Below are 18,041 nucleotides of genomic sequence, written 5' to 3' on the forward strand. Positions count from 1 at the left end.
GGCATGGCCAGTGCGGGCTGTTGGGCAGGCAGATGGACACATCCGTATGTTCCTATACCAGGGTATTTGGTCATCTGGTAAATGGACAAACTCTTCTCGTGGCGGGTGTCTGGGTCGTGACCCTCTAGGCCAAGCGCGAGAGGTGAAGGACGGGAGCCTGGTCTTCCATTCTCCCACTTCAGTCCCCCCTCTGGTCGACTTGTCGACCACAAACATATCCTTCTCGTTATCTCCTCTTACTCGCCATATCTTAGTTATTCCTCCTAGATGTCCATAATGGTTCACATGATCTTCAAATGACCAATACATATATTCACAGGTTCCTCCAGGAGTACAGTATACCCATTTCCCTATGTAACTCCTGGGGTTTCTTGGGTTCTCGATCTTCACTGATGGTGGGTCTAGATGGTTGGTGATTATTTGGGTGCGCAGCTTCTCCCTCTCCTGTATTATCACACCTGTATGTTGGCCGTCATCTGCTGGCATCAGGGGGTGCATTCCCACCATTTCGAGCAATTCATCAGTGGTGCGTGCCTTCCGGGCCTTCCAAAATCTAATTATGATCAGCGTAGCTCCAGCCAAAATAGTACAACCCACTATTATTTTCAGTCCATCTGACAGCCAGGATGGCATCCATGACCATAATATTGAGAACCAGCTCTTATCCTTGTTTACACCGTTACTTTCATCCATCATTTTAGAGTGCATCTGGGCCAATTGTGAAACTGCTTCAGTCAGTGTACCATTATCAGCATCGTTGGCAGGTATGAACGTGCAGCATGATTGTCCTATCTTTGCACAAACTCCTCCTTCCATTGCTGTGAGAAGGTCCAATACATATCTGTTCTGGAGTGCTACCATTCTTATAGCTCGCAGCTCCTCTTTTATTGCGTTAAACCCATTTACTGTAGAATTGATGGTCATCATTAGTTCCCATCTAGTTATTTGGAGCCATTTCGCGTTTGCGTAAGCCTGCAGTCCCGGGTGTATTATTGAAGAGAAGAACATTGCTGCTCTGCTGAATAGTCTGTGTTCTGGCGGTATGGAGGTTAGTTCCGTTTCCGACCTTCCCCACAGGTAATTTCCTGTCAGTGGCTCTCCTTGTCTTTTCCTCCTATTTAGGACAGTATCATTGTTGTTGGTCCTGTTCCCTTGCTCCTCCTTAAGTGGTGCAGATCTCTTTTTCTCTTGTCCCCTTCATCCATTTTGGGAAAGTTTGCCACATTAACATGCTTCTTAGGTACCACTAGTGATGGTACATTGACGTGTACCATTGTGCACACACCATTCCACAGGGGGGGCAGTGTATGGTATGCCTTTTCTCCACAGGCCCAATAATGGTCCATTATTACTGCTGTTCCTGCTCCCCCCTCAGGTAACTCCGTCACACTTGCACAATTGGTGTTATATCCTACGTCCACCTCTCCTTTATGCTGGTAGCATACCTTGGGCGCAGTCAGCGGTAGTATTGTTATTGGGTCTTCATCTGTTTCTATCCACGTGAGCATTGGTACATACTTGATCCACGTCGTCCAACATCGGTAATTGTGGGCCTCGATAGTTGTGATAGTTTCTTTTGTTACCATGTTGCTGCCAATCACTCCTATCTCCCAGCTGTTGTCCAGATACACCTTTCCTGTTATCGTCACCAGCGGCCTCTCCCAACATCCTTGTTTACCCGGAACTTCGGTGGCGTACCAATCACATGGTAGATACTGCAGTGTTACTTTCTTTGTTTCTCCTTTTGCAGGGCCACTTGTTATGTATCTGAATGCTTCTGCATGTAAACTGGTCTTGTGGTAACTCAAATAGGTCTTGAGGAAGTTGTTTTCATATGGATATGAGTCTCGTGTTTTCCATGTCATGTGCACTACCGTCCCTTGAAATCTTCCTTTCGTTTGGAACAGTGCCAAGTATATTATGCATTGTGCTATCTTTTCATCAATTTCTGTGGCAACAAATGTTCGTGAAGCACTCATGGCGTATGGTATTAATGAGCAAACGTAGCAGCTGTCCTCAGTTGTTTGTTTACCAATGCGGGTCATGTGTTGGTACCATATGTTGTTTGTGACGTGTGCTGAATCTTGTATAAAATTATCAATACCTTTATTGTCTGAGTATGTGCTGCGTTTAACTCTATTTTGCTTGGGTGCAAGGTTACTACTATCACCTGACGTAACACCTGTTGCAGCAGGGGACGGGGGTATATTAGGTTTAGGTGCAGCAATAAAATTAATAGCATAGTTGTACTGCCATACAGAAGCAGCCAAGAACCCGGTGATCATCAAAATCCCTATTACCTTTATTACATATGCTAGTCTCACCGGCATTTTGCTCTTACCTTGCTGCAGTCCTGGCAGCGTATTCTTGCGACGTTAAAGTTGCCCGCCTGAAAATTCTCAAAATGCTGGTTACTAAATGTTAGTGGTTTGTTTCTTTTAAGCTCTCCCTATCAAATAGTCATTCAGTGCCCAGGCGAAGAGCTGTTCCCACGCTACTCTAAGTGATCTGTCTCTTAGGATCGGCAAGTATGGGCAGAGGTGGGGCATGGAATATTCTATGGCCAAGAGGAATGCTGTGTAGTAGACACGCACCCTTCTCCTTTTTAGGTACGTTGGCCTTTTTATTTCGTATACAAATTGGTGTGACAATTCTTCTGGGTAGTTATCGTCTGGGAGTACCATCTACACCTGGGCAGTGAACTTGTTAGTAAGCTACTTTCTTAACAATACAATACGCAGTTCCTGTATGTGCGAGAGAAAAAGAGAACATTCACGTGTTTACAGGTGTATTTGTGAGGCAATGTCTTTCAGGTCAGTTATGACTATACTTGGGGGTCAATGGGCGGGGGTTTGGCGGAAGTATTTTTACTCCTTGAGCGTGTGACCATGGGGTGGGCAGTATGGGTATCACTCCTTTCTTCGTCAGTTATTGTCTCCGGGGAAGTTGGGTAGTGACACGGTAAGGGAACAATTGGGTCGTTGTCTGTGGTAGAACTTCCTTCCTCTGTCGGGGATGTTGTTGCTGCTCTTCCACTGGACCTGTCGTTGGCGCTGGGGCGGGTCTGCAGTTTGTAGATCTTTACATCATGTAAGTGGTTCCAGGCACGCTTGTCTTTTAGTTTTACTGCTCTTGTTGATACGTCCTCTACCAGATGGGGGCCAGTGAACCTCTTATCGTTCCACTTTCTATTGAAATTGCGAAGTAGCACGTGGTCACCTTTGGCAATTTTGCACAAGTTCTCCTTTTCTAATTCGGTACTGGCGCCTTCTTCTTGATTGCTGGTAGACCCGCCCTGTGTGCGCTCGAGCTGTTGAGACACAAACACAACACTAGTAATCAAAGAAGACACATATTGATACATTTCATCACCTAACACACTTGCTGAACTTTCGTGGTCAGTGAATGCCCTTGACGTTGGCGTTAGGGGAAGGCGCATTTGACGTCCAGTAACCACCTCGTGAGGAGTGAGGTGGTGGTCGGACCCTGGCCTATTCCTCAATTCAAATAGGGCTAATGGAAGGCTATACAACCAGCTTTTCTTTGTTGTTTGTTGTATTTTTGCAATTGCCTCCTTCAGTAGGCCATTCAGGCGTTCACATATACCGTTAGCCTGTGGGTGGTATGCACATGCAAATTTATGTTTTATGTTCAGCAAGGATGTAATATGTTGGAACATTTTGTTTGCGAAATGTGGGCCGTTGTCTGACCTTAACACCTCACACACTCCCCACCTGGGGAAGACCTCCCTTACTAGGAATTTGGCTGCTCTAAATGCATCTGGGTGTGAACAGGGCCCTGCTTCAATCCATCTAGAGAATGGGCATACTACTACAATCATATACCTATTACCTTGACATATGTTGATCATATCAACATAGTCAATGTGAAGGTGCCGAAAAGGTCCCTCTGGCCGGGGTATGGTACCTCTTATCACCTTTAGGGTATGACCGGCCGTAAACTGCTGACATGTAAGACAATTGCTGATAAAATTTGACACATGAGAATTTAACTCAGGACAGAACCAATCTTCTCTAATTCGTGCTGCAATTATTTCCTTGCCTGTATGGGCTGGGTGATGTAATTGGCTCAGGGCGGTGTTTAAAAGTGCCAACGGTATTGCAACTTTCCCAGTGCCGTCGCCATAATGCGTCGGTTGGTGACATTGTACATCCTCTTTTTACCCATATTTCTTTTTCGGCCATTGGTGCAGCCGCTTGTAGCTCCATAATCTGTGTGGCTGGAAGATGGGTGTACCCTTCTTTTATCAACATCTCCCTAGCCATTCCCCTCCCTCTCCCTCTCTGTGAGTCTGTAGGGTTCCATATCTCACCAAAGTATGCAGCATATTTCGCATGTGCGTCTGCTGCTGCATTCCCTTTTGAGACGTGATCTTCTCCATTGGTGTGTGCGGTGCATTTTACTAGGGCTAGTTCTTGGGGGTCGTTTATTACTTCAATTAGTTCAGCCAATAAGAGGGCATATTGCACTGGAGTGCCATCAGCTCTCCTAAACCCTCTTCTTCTCCATTTTGATAGCCCTGAGTGGACAGTGGATGTAACATATGCATTGTCGGAATATATGGTTACTCGTTTGTCAAAACTTTCCTTTAATGCCAATATTAGTGCAACCAGTTCCGCTGCTTGAGCAGAATAATGCTGTGGTAATTGTACACATTTCATAGCCACACACACCGGCGCCTCCATCATTTTAACCACTGCTGCCCCGTCCTCCTTATCCCATCTCCTTGATCAATAGTTGATGACCCATCAATAAACAAAAGCTCACCTCCCTCTAGTGCGTTTTCTTCAACTTTTCTAGTACCCGAGTACAGTTCAGTTATTTGGGTGCAATCATGGGCATAATCTCCCTCCTCAATTACTTCTGCTAGGAACCTTGCAGGGTTAACCGTGCTACATCTAACAATTGCTAGTTCAGCTCTAGACAAGATGATCTCATAACCTGATGCCCTTTGCGTTGTTAGTGTGGACTTAGGTTTATTCAATATTGCAAATAGTGCATGTTCCACAAACAGTGTAGTCGGACACCCCATGGTTATTGCTGATGCTTTTTCCACTGCAAAAGCAGCTGCAGCGAGACCTTGTTCGCAAGGGAAGTGGCCTAACATCACAGGGTCTAAGTGGCCGCTGTAAAATGCTACTGGTTTATAGCCCATGCTCGTTTTTTGGGCCAATACTGCCTTCATCACTGCTGAGTCGCAGTGTGAAAATATAAAAAATCGTCGCTCATAGTCTGGGGATGCCAGTACCGGAGCAGTTGAAATTGCGTCTTTCAATTCATCAAAGGCCTCCCTCATTTCCATAGTCCACCTCAGCTTTTTCTCCCCTTTATTTGCTTCTCTCAAACCCTCAAGCAGGGGTCCTATGTATGAACTGTAATCAAATACCCATGCTCTACAGTAGTTGCACAGCCCCAGAAATTGCTGCAGTTCTCTCACAGTCTGTGGCATTGGAGTGCTTGAAATGGCCTGTGCTCTTTGTGGTTCAATCTTTCTTCCATGTTGGGATATCAGTTGGCCAATGTAAAGTACCTGTTCCTGACAGTATTGTATCTTATTCATGTCTACCTTGTACCCTTTTTCAGCCAATATCGTCAACATTTTTAAGGAGTCCTCTCTACATTTACTTTCGTTTGTACTGCAAATTATGTCATCCACATACTGTAACACTGTGCTTTCCATTTCAACGTTACTCAAATCCATCTGTATTACTCTATTGAAAATTGAGGGTGATTCACAATACCCCTGTGGCAATCTGGTATGTTTCCACTTTGTATTTCGGTAAGTGAAGCTTGTCAAATCTTGTGAGTCTGGGTGTAATGGTATTGAGAAGAAAGCATTTTTAAGGTCAATCACTGTAAACCGTGATGCTTCTGCTGGAATGCCACACAATATTGTGGCCGGGTTTGCTGTTACTGGATACTCTGCTTCCACTATGTTATTCAAGGGCCTGAGGTCCTGTATGAAGCGCCAAGACCCCCCTTTAGCCTTGCGCACTGGATACACAGCCGTGTTACAGGGTGACTCTGAGGGGACCAATATGCCATTGTTTATAAGGGCCGTTATGGTTTCATATATGCCCTCATCTGCCTCTTTTGACAGTGGGTACTGTTTCACTCTTGGTAGTATTGCACCTTTTTTCAACTTTATCCTTACACCCCCTATGCTTTTTATGCATCCCACGTCATAAGGGCTAGTAGTCCATAACGATTTGGGCACCTTTGACATATCCTCCTCAAAGAAGGGGACTGGGGTGCATGCGGGTGCCTCAAGTGCCATTGCAATTTTCTGTGCTACTTGTTTGTGAGCCACCCTTAGCCATATTCCTACACTCATCATGAACACCATTTCACCTTCCTCCTTTTCTTCTGAGAACAGCTCCTCATCTGACACCTGGGTCAGCCTACATCCTTCTGCTAGTGCTATCACTGCCCTCCATGCTCTCCCTTCTTTATCTTGGGCATGTACAGCAATATAATCAGCTGTTGCAATAATGCTCTCAATGTCCATTACAAACACCTTTCCTTCAGGTTCATTAACAGGTGTTTCTGGTCGGAACAGATAGGCTGCTGGCCTCCTCCATATTTTCCCTTCTATCCCTGGCATCCATGCAAACGCCATGTCTGTTCCATACTGGAATAGCTCGCCATCTACTGGCTCCGCCCTAATCGCTTGTCTGTCCACAGTATGCTTGCATAATCTGTCGTGCTGCGAGCATGTTAATCCCTAGAGTAGAGCAAATTATGCCATCCTCTGTAAAGGAGATCGTCATATTCAACCTGTTCATTATGTCCCTCCCTAGTATATTCACTGGGGAGGCACTATAATACAAAAGTGGAACTGACAGATCATAATCTCCAATAGATAAGGGAACGTTATCAGTAAAGGGAACCAACCCTTTAGCCCCAGAAAATCCTTGGGTGTTCATGGCTTCGCCTGACATCTTAAATTTACCTTCCCTTATGCAAGACCGGGTTGCCCCGGTGTCAACAAGGAATGATAATTTTTTGTCACCTATCGTTACCTCTATGCGTGGCTCCTCCGCACTATTAGGTGTTACTGACAGGATGGGACACACCAAGGCCGTCTGTGGGCTGTCCTATTGTGGGTACAATGATTGGCCATTCCCTGTGTAAGGGTTGTGTCCCAAGACCGTCACCCTACCCAATTGCATTTGTTGAGTTTGGGGTTGCTGTGTTAACGTTACTTGTTGTTGTGGCAGTGGCTGTTGTTGTGGTATTTGTTGTTGTTGTGGGTCATTTCCTTGTTGTAACGTCTGCTGTTGTTGTATACCCTGCAGTTCTTGTGAGGTCCTAGGTTGTGCTTGTTCATTCCATGCTGGTGTTCCTGGCCTGACCCTACACGTACGTGACATGTGTCATAATAACCCAAAACTCCAACACACGGGTGGTTCCCTGCTTTGCCATGGGAAGCTCCCTGTGTTGTCCTGGTATACTGGTTGCCCTGTGGGGTAGGAATGTCTAAGTCCTCCCACCTGCTGTTGGGCATTATATCCGTATCCTCTCCCTCTCATAAATCCTCCTCTCCCCCTATTATAACTATAATACCCAGCTCCTTGCATTGGGTACCCTCCTCCCATGTTTGGTGCGTGTAATTGCAGTGGCGGGACTGGGACTTGTTGTGTTATAGTCTGTGGAGGTGCTATTTGAGCAGGATCTTGTGCCGCCACTACTTGTATGGGGCTTTGGGCCATTGGTGTGGGCGTAGTTATTAGTGCCCCTTCCATTGTGTATTTAGTAAGTTTTTTCTGTACTAGTTTAGCCTCTTCTGTTTTCCTGTCCTCTTCTTTTTGTTTCATTTTTCCTTGCCATGTCCTGCAGTGATGTACTATAGTCAGTTGTATTTCTGGCCATGGTTTTGCTTCCATTCCCACTACTTTCTTTAGTTGTTTCTGAACTCCTTCTGGGAGCCCTTGTACTAAGATATGATAAAATATGGCTGGTGTTTTGTCCCATTGTTCCCTAGTTTCCATGCACCACTTCTCTTGGATATCCTGGATATAATCAACAGGATCCTCATTCTCACGCATCTTACGGGAAGTAATTGCTCCTATGTCTGATGTGTCTGGGTATTGTACTCTCAGTGCCTGCCATAGCGCATGTCTGCAGTTTGCAAATGGTGCCCCATCATGCGATGTGTTTGTTATTGTTACCCCATGGAATCCCGCTCTCTTCCAAATGTCATCCGCTCTATCCCCTAATATTGATATTAACAGGCCCTTTACATCTCCTACTGCTAGTTTCTGTCCTGCGGTGTGTTTTTCCATTTCATATATCCACTTACCCGCACCTCCACTTAGTGATGGGAGCCTACATTTTATATTTTCCTTATCCGTATGCTTCCAAGGGACGTACTGTGGTCTAACCCCTCCTCTCTCCAACAGTGGCATTAAATTGTGTCTTGTGTCACCCTTTATGTTCCACAATATCGAGTCTTCACACCCCTCCTCTTCTTCCGGTTCCTTTACCTCTTCAATTCCGTCCTTATTACCCCTGCTCCTAACTCCTTCTCCATCCTTTCCCCTTTCGTCATTTCCTGTAGTTAATGTGGGCGTGTTTATTTGTCTGTCTTGCCTGCGACTAGGGAGGTCTCTAAGCCGACATGCATAGGGTGTCAGTTCGTCCATGAAGGGCGCGAGCTTTATTCTGCGCAGCGAGCGTGCGGTGGTTGAGCATGTAGGGTGCGATGGGGGAGGGCGTGATGGAGATGGGGATGGTGTGTTTTCATGGGTTTGTCTTTCCACTAGTCCTTTCACTCCCTCCTCACTTCTCTCCACGTCCTCCCTTCTCCTACTGATCCATGGCGAGTCTATGTTTGTTCGGGTGAGGTATAGCTTATCTAAGCTTTCCCTTTCACTCTTTCTTCCTTCTCTCTCCACTCCTTCTTCCTCCTCACTGCAAAGATCATTCATAAATGGCACCCCCCACTCTGCCTTTTTCCCTTTTATTGTTACTGTCTCTAAGTCTATTAGGTCTATTTCTCCTTTTCCTTTGTTATCAACCGCTCCCCTAGTGCTGATGTTGTTGCTACTTCTCTACTTCTATATACATCCCCCCATCTTTCACTCTCCCTACTCCTCCCCTCTCTTTCTCCTTCACCTTTCTCCTCCATCTCCCTACTATTTTCCTCCCTCTTCCTTTTCAATTCCTCCATCACTTCGTTGCTCATCTGTTCCAATATTCTTTCATCCTCTTTCTTCCTTTCCCATTTCACTCTTTCTCTCTCTACTATACTTTCCCATTTCACTCTTTCTCTCTCTACTATACTTTCTATTATTTTCCCCTCTTCATATTTCTTAGCTGTCTCTGATAGTACCCTCCTCTTCCATATTGCCATTTCCTTTTCTCTTTCTTCTTCTTCCTTCTTCTTCTCTCTCAACACTACTCTTGATACCCTGTCTGCTGCTGCTTTTACCCTTTCAGCTTCTCTCCTTTGCTCCTCATTTTGTTCCCTTAATTTTTCCAATTCGTTCTTACCTTCTTTTCTTTTCCTCACTCTCTCTTTTTCCTCCCTCTCAAGCTGTTTGATCAGTTCATTCTGCTCATCCCTTAGCTTTGCTCTAAAATCTCTTCCTTTTGCCGTAATAGCTCCTCCCCCTCTTCTCCAGTTAGTGAACCTCGTAATTTTAATAATATCTGTGCAGCTACCCACTCATCATGTCCTATCTCTACAGTCTGCTCCTCTCCAATCTTCCCCTCTCCCACTGCCATTTTCCTATGAGCCACATATGGTGGAGGGCTGTATGCCGGGTTCGAGTATCCTTCAGCCGCCCTTAACTGTCCTTCTATTTCTCCTAATTCTCTTAAAGGGTACAACCCTCCTCCCGCCGTTTTCACTCCCGGTGTTATGGGTATCTCGTTGCTCGGTTCCTTTTTTATGTCGTCTGATTTAACACTCTTTTCTCCTCCCTCTCCTCCGTTCCCCGTATTCTTTGTTTGTTCACGCCCCTGTTTCCCATCCTCTCCTTCTTTCTTAGTCTCCTTTTCTTCCGGTGTTTCCCCCATAGTGAACATTCCATTTGGTCCCGGTCGGGACCCCTGGAACATCCTCCATAAGTTAAACACCTCCACATGGTTTTCCAACTTCTTCCCCTTGTATGTATTGTGCAGATGGTTTAGCAGTGAATGTTGAGCATATGGATCGAAACTCCCATTAGGCGGCCATGGTGTTAACATTTTGTTATCCGTCCCCTGGGTCCACTCTATGCTGTACTTTATTAACTTCTCCCTATGGGGTGGCAGTGTGGTGCATATGTGTTGTAATGGTGTAGTAAGGGTGTTCCCCCACCCTCCCGACCCTGCCCCGTATGACATAGTGACGCTCCACTGGTTATCCTTTCCTTCACTAGTAGTTTACAATATACAACCTTATATTGTTTACCTGGCCCCGTAAGTATGGGGACTTACGACAATCCGTTATGTATGGTTTTACATTTGTCGATTCCCTTCTGTTACTACACCCTTACGGCCCCCTGCGGCCGAAGCGCACACAGCCCCCTGCGGCTGCGTACCCTTTACGACGCTCTTATACAGTCGTCCTGTTTCCCCGTTCTCCTCCCCCTGTTACACTTGCCGTGGCCGGCGTTCTCCGTGCGCAGCCACGCCCCTTTCCCCTTCTCCTTTTCCCGATCCACTCGTTTATCGTTTATCTCCGCGCCCGCTCCCTTATCACATTTCTCTTCCCCACCACTCCCAAAACCAAACTTCCCTGTGTTCGCGCTATCCTATTAAATCCCTACTGGTGATGTCACCAATCTCTTCGAGCTAATGGTACATTCTTATTATGTTCTTTTAAGTTCAAAATACACTTGCAACCTACCCCCGCTAACCCTACAGCTGTCTTCCTGTCACTCCTGGAACAAGGTAATCAAATCAATAATATAATCGGACTGCGCACGCTGCGTCGCCTCGCGTGTGATACGCCCCTCAACAGGAGGGCTTAACCAGCCAATTATCTTCCGTATTGGGCAACTTAGTTAACTAGCCACCGCCTACAGGGAATCGTCATCTACCTATCGAGTTTCTTGCTCGAACAATAGGGATCCTCGTCTACTCATTGATCAATAAATGCCAAATCGTAGGAAACCACACACACACACCCACCCTTACACGTAGTCGCGACTTAGGCCAATCAGTGCCTTACGAGCGGCCGCACGTGATGTTTTCGTGCTCCGCCCTCCCTCTTCCGCGTAACGTAGCCGACTGCTCTCGCACTCGTTTCGCTACCATTCATTCCATTGGCAACACTAAGTTGTTAGACCTTCGCCGCGCAATTTCGCATTGCTTGTTGTGCGTGTCATGCTCACCAAGTTCTCTCGATGCAGGGCCACTCGACTGCGTGCACCCCTCCAAGCGGCTCGCCACCTCCCTTCGTCTGGACCACGTCTAGACACTCGCCAACCGCGGGTGGGATACTTCTCAACCGGCTCCCGAGGGCCAATATCCGGATTGCGCCGTCCGGTCTTCTCGCAGCTCCGCGATGGTCCTGTAGTCCTCAGAAGGGGGCAACGGCAGAGGGGGCCGCGCCGCCGGGCCTCCTCGCAACGGGAGTGCCTGGAAAAATTAAAAATAGAGGGTCGAAGTAAAAAGAAAAAGTCGATCTTAAACAGATCTCAGCAGTGCCTCCAACTTGTCGGGGCGAAATTCTGCCGGGGTCGGCCGGGCCCTCCGCGGACCTCCAGGCAGGGAGGCCCCAACTCCTCCCGTATATCCCAGTTGAGACAGAGTACGAGACACACACAAGGAGCAAGGTGACAAACACGGCAGGGATGGGTCAAGGAGCGTACGCGTCCGTCCTGACACACACACAATCGTGGGGCTCGCAGGCCCTTTTTACTGCATTATGATGCGCTATTCGCGTCACTTCAGAAAGTTAACAAAAAACCTATCGCCACTCTTAATTGGTTGCTCGAGTGGTAGGGTTAGCATAGCGCACATATAGAGGACAATGTTACTGGACAAAGGGTAGTCAGGTGATATATCTGGGTTGTCCCTACAATTAGATACATGAAAATTGTTACATGAAGACTCCTGAGGATTGGTTAATATTACTGACGTCTGAGATAAGAGCCCCATGTTCTGATTGGTGCACCCGTGAGCTTCCCAGCCTGGGACCACCGTTGTTCCCAGCTCTCGGTGTACCTGCGATTGCAACAATGTTTCAATATGGGTACGTGCAGATAATGTGAGGATTTATTCATAGTTGGAAGGCTGACCGCTCCCACTGTCGCAGATGTCCATTGAGCCTTTCAAGTGTATCTGCCTGTGTCTCATAGCGAGGGATCCAGACGCCTTTTTCTCTCCTGGTTTTGGCATCTCGTCAGGTTCGGCTTGGTCACGTGGGGAGGGACCGTGTTTGAGGCAGAATTCTGCACAATTAATATTGCTTTTCCACTGTGTGTCTGGTTTAATTTGCAGGTGTGACCTTAACGTTGGTGCGCGGAGTGCGAGGCTGCAACATCGTGCCCTTGATGCTTTGTTCTTGGAATGTGGGTTTGAAACATCGCGACCTTGGCTGGTTGTTTCACCGGGCCCATTCTGCAGGATCAGCAACCAGACTCTTGCTTTGTTAATGTCCACGGGAGCTCTTGTTTGAGGCCTACTTGGGCCTGGTGCATAAGTGGTCCGGTTGGTGCATGGGTGCTTTAAGTTAGAGTAGCATATAGTTCCATGACCAGTATCGTGTCTTCATTATAGTTCTTATGGTGGTAACTGGTTTCAAGAGAAGCGTGAGCAAGCTTTGTAAATGAGTTCATGACGCGTCTTGCGTTTCTGCATTCTGAAAGCCTATGTAAAAATAATAAAGATGCACGTCCGTGAATATGCCTGTCGCCTACGTCATAGCACTGAGTATATTCTTCGTGTAGATCGGTGTGGGAATGTTCAATGTGTGTATTTGTACAGATGTGCTTCCCGTTCTCTAGGTCGTCATGGCATCTCCAACGACGTGTAGATTTTAGTCTAGTTGGTCCGTGCCGCAGGTGTCGGCATGGCTAGTGCGGGCTGTTGGGCAGGCAGATGGACACATCCGTATGTTCCTATACCAGGGTATTTGGTCATCTGGTAAATGGACAAACTCTTCTCGTGGCGGGTGTCTGGGTCGTGACCCTCTAGGCCAAGCGCGAGAGGTGAAGGACGGGAGCCTGGTCTTCCATTCTCCCACTTCAATAATATATACATTTCAGTATGCAGTACATACATATATGAATCCTTAATTATGTCCCAAATACGCCCCCCCATATTTAATGACAATTGTTTTGAAGATAGCACTGTGACTGTATTCAAAAGCTATTCAATGTGGCATTTGTTTAGTTTGTTTCTAAATAATAATTCCGTTGCATTCATGGCAATTACTTTGTGTTAGAGTAAATCAGCTAGTTTTAAGCTGAAAGTTTGACTAATTTCGACATTAGCAAAATACACCCCGTTTGACGTTTTGAATTTATGACTCCACTACATCACCCTAACCTATGTATTAATGAATGTATGTATGGAATTCATAATTTGCATTACTAATTGGAAAGCAATGGTGGGCTATAGTGTATGCTCCCAGGGAATTGCATCTGCAGTAAAGGGGGAGCCTGGAATGTGCTTGATAGGATGTTCTTTAAATTGCAATACCTTAATTTCCTCACTGAAGTATATGATACAGGGATCCAGTCTTATCTACATTGTTAAATTGTCCCAGTGACAAGGTAAGAGGCGGGACATATTATTTTCCTAACACTTTTTACCCTTACACGTGTTTGTTTCCAGCCATGTGATGTGGTGTCTGGTGGTGCCCTGGCTTCCGGAGATGTGAAGTTTCTTGGCAAGGTAGTTGCCACGCATAGCTAATAAACCATTTGCTCAGTTATTTAACTATTTTTGCCAATTTCTGATAACAGATTAATTTTTTGAAAGCCATTTATAATATACAAGCAACTGTAACTCATTGTTGATGTTATTTATGAGACCAAATACAATTATTAATAAACAAATAATAAAATTGATGAGCCTGCACGTAGAAGTTCTTTTCTCTTCATGCATCATGCTTTATTACAACTGTAAACACTTCACATTTTGAAATGAAAGGTGTTATTTCCCAATGCAATTGCATCTTGATATGTTTGTGGTGCTCTGGAAGAGAAAGCAATCAGTCAAGCACCATTTTGCGGCTTCCAGAACTCTCTAGTGGAATATTCTAATTAAAAAGTGAGCAAGTCATTGGATTAGGACGGCCTTCTGTCTGACTTCTGTTTTCAATTAAGAAAACAATATTTCTTTATGGGATTGTTTTTCTGCAAGGAACCTCGCAGCAGAAGTCAATATGTGCATCTCTTTCCGGATTTTCGGATTCTGTAAAAAATAATAAACAACGTGCAGGATTACATTCAGCCTTCACTTGTAAGTAAAGACATATTTCTGGTACATCCACACTGAGTGTTGAAGAGAAAGACTGTTCAGGTAGGCATTTATAGCCAAAAATTAGAATTGTAGCAAATCTGGAGACGTCGCCGAACAGCTCAGAAATGCAGTTGATACGTCATAATTTGCTCAAGTTATCGGCTTTGAGAATTGTATTTGAATCTTTTGCAAATCTTCGTGAATCCGACCCATAGACACTAACAACAGTATAGGACACATTTCACAGAATGCATGTTTCAAATAACATTTTTTACCACCATTGGCGGTTTTGGAAGAGTTCCCCACCACCATGCTTCAATCAGGAAAGCTCTGCAATAAAGACCTTCATGCGGATGAAGGAACACGAACTCGGATAATGAGTTGGTAGCCTTGGGGCCCCTTTCAGGGATGTCATTTCACCAAAATGCCAGGGGTAGCGGAAGTGACATCACACGACCCTTGACCCCTGATAACATCATATGAAGTGATGCAATTTGACCCCACCCCAAAGTGATATTACGGGAAGCGATAGAACATGACCTTCCACCCGTTGACAAAACAGGAAGTGGCATCACATAGCATTGTGCACTACGAAAAATATGGTTATGATATCTCTATAATGTGATGTACATTTCATACAAGAATGGATCGCCATATGTATCATTAAGATCAGTGTGTGTAGGCGCATGTTACCAAATTAATGTGAATGCAAGCAGACGTCCATGACCAAATGATAATGATGTGTTATTATATAGAACTTACGCTTAAGTGCCTTATATAGAAAAAATATACACCCAATATCACCCAACCTGTGTTGGTACTCATTTATCGACCTCAGAAGCATGAAAGGCTGAGTTGAGGCATTTAAGAACAGATTAAATCAGTGACTCACCCCTGAAGTGTGCCTGAAATAAACCTTTAATGAGTCTAGCAATTATTGTATAGAATTCCCAAAGAAACATTATTTGGTATTCCTATTCTTTCTTATTTAGGCCCAGTGCTGGTGTGTTAGACTTGTGGCACTCCTGTTTTTATTTTTCTTATTTTTATTAAAGGGCCTGAACAAGAATGACAGCCACTCCAGAAGTAAAGAGCCACATGGTGCTGGCCACAGCCCAGGAGCTTGCAAAAAATAATAATAATAAATAAAACAAATATATTTTTATTTTATTTTAGAGGTCGCAAGGGATACCGCAGAGGTCACAAGGGAGACCACAGAGGTCACAATTTCATGACCCCTAAATGACGTCTCTGGCCCCTTTTCACAATGTATGTAAAAACTGAACTTAACAATTCTATTTGGGCTATAAAGAAAACAATCTACACACGCCATGTAAACTATTTTGTTTGCATTTGCATATGTTTTACTCGACTAGAATTATACTTAACAATATAATGCTGTTATATTTCATAACATTTGAACCAGCAACACCTGAAAATATGACCTCTCAGTATCTGTATACATTACTTCTGTGCATCATCGTGTGATCACTAGTGGGATGTTGTCCTATATGCAGAGGGTGTGTTAATTCACTTCTAGCAGAATATATGTGTAGTATTTCCCTAACCATCTCATTAAATGCTCATTTTCCCCATGTGCCATATCCATTCAGGTGAACATTACTGCCTTCCACATACCTTATCTTTACAAGTATTCTATGTTTTGTTTTTATGTATTTTCTTTACAAAGTTGACACTTGTTCTTTTGGCATGCTTCCTGTTTCAATATCTACCCAATAATTCAGTTTGATAACCACAGTAATGCATTAAGGGTCCACTGAAAGCTTTGTCCATGTCAGGTCCAGGCCATAGAGTGCATAGTTCAAACTGTATAGTGTATGTCACACCCTTAAATTGGAACATTTAATACAGTTGAGGATGTATTTAAATGTTCGATGAAGTTAAAATCTTCTGCAAGGGCAAAAAGCCACAAAAACATAATTTAAAAAAAACACTACTTCAAAAAACATTCACCACCAACATTACTGGTTTCACAGAGCTAGAAAATAGACAGACGACCCAGGTCTTACTAGTAGTTAATATAGACAGCATTTGATGAACTAGCGTCATGCAACAGCATCATAAAATCAATGACACATTGAGAGGAATTGCCATCTGGCAGGGTGCACAACACTGGATTTTGTTTTGATTTGTATTGAATAATAAAATGATGCAGGTAGTTCCATCTCTGAAAGGGTAATCTGGTATTCAGTTTCCCCTTTCTCAAACTCCATTCCAGAAGCATAGTATGCATCTGTGGACTGCTGCATCAGTATCCTGATCCACAGTGCCTGGTCCAGATCACACAGATGCCCATTTGACAGTAGAAGTGACAAACATCTGCCACACAGGGGCGGCATTTAAGATATGCACCCATGACCCTAAACAACGATGAATATAAGTCACTCATGATGGTAGCTGGATAATCTCTAAACTAAAGCTATGCCTAAGTTTAGGCATAGTGTTTGCTACTACTTTTGAACATGACTGCCATATTCCAGTTGATATTGCACATTTGTCAGCTCTTGTGAGCCCGCTAAGCTGTGGAAGGTGATGTGTATTCTGGTCAGCCAGGTGTAGCCCACTAAATGGTAGGACAGGATCCTGAAGGGCCTGGCCTCCTCTTTGATCATTTTGTGAGAGCAGGCAACAACCACCACCAGAGACAGCTGCACAAGAAGTATTTCTGGCTCCGGGCATCAAACAAGCACACCCATTCAAAAGGAGTAGCCCCGCACCAGGGTACTACAACTCTACAGGCCTTTTTTCTCAGTAAGAAGTGAAGAGGGGATTGGACAGTCAGGGGAGCTCTGGACAAGGAAAGGAAGTTCTCACTTCCCTCTCTCTTTCCTTCCCCTCCATTTCCTCTAGAGCAAAGCACTTTGAAGGGCAACGTCCACTCTGTTCAAGAGCAAGGTTTTGACCACTAAATAAGGCTAGCTCTAGTCCAATTACCTGAGAATCTTTGCTTTTAAAAGAAGGGGTCTGCCAACACTTCTTCAGATTTTCTCAGATCGTCTAGGATCCTTTAAGGCTGCAGATTCACTCTGAAGAACTCACTGGACTTCCTTTAGGAACGTTGTACTTTCTAAAGTCCTCATCCTCAATAGAAGAAAGACTAATCCAAGACAGAAAGAAGTGATGTTACCCACCCACTCCCTGGGCACATCAGGGGTTACCTCTGCTGGGAAAGAAGACCCTGATGGAAACCATCCATTCCTCGAGTCTCTCTGAGTGGGCCTCATAGCACCTGGGGGGTCAGAACAACTTGAGCTCCTGGTTCTACCACACTGAACCGGTTGCTTTATGCTCTCCACATCTGGAACAAAAGTAAAGTCTTTGGCACTGGTTGTTGTGTCCCTACACCACTTTGAACTTTCTTGCACTTTGAACCAACTCAACACTGCATCATGTCCTAGCTAAAGCTTGTCACCTACTAAGCCCATAGCGACTGCTCAATGCCAGCACCCCAACCAAATCACTGGAGAGCCACAGGCTGACTCTAACCGGGGGTGGCAACCATGGCTCAAAGCATCTAGCTTTTGAACTGCCACCTCATCGACCTGCACTTTGGCAAACCCAAGAAGACAACTTTGATGAATGTTGCCGGCCAACTC

This window comes from Ambystoma mexicanum, chromosome 6q, assembly GCF_040938575.1.
Source record: "Ambystoma mexicanum isolate Mex_15411 chromosome 6q, UKY_AmexF1_1, whole genome shotgun sequence".
In the NCBI taxonomy this organism is placed as follows: domain Eukaryota; kingdom Metazoa; phylum Chordata; class Amphibia; order Caudata; family Ambystomatidae; genus Ambystoma; species Ambystoma mexicanum.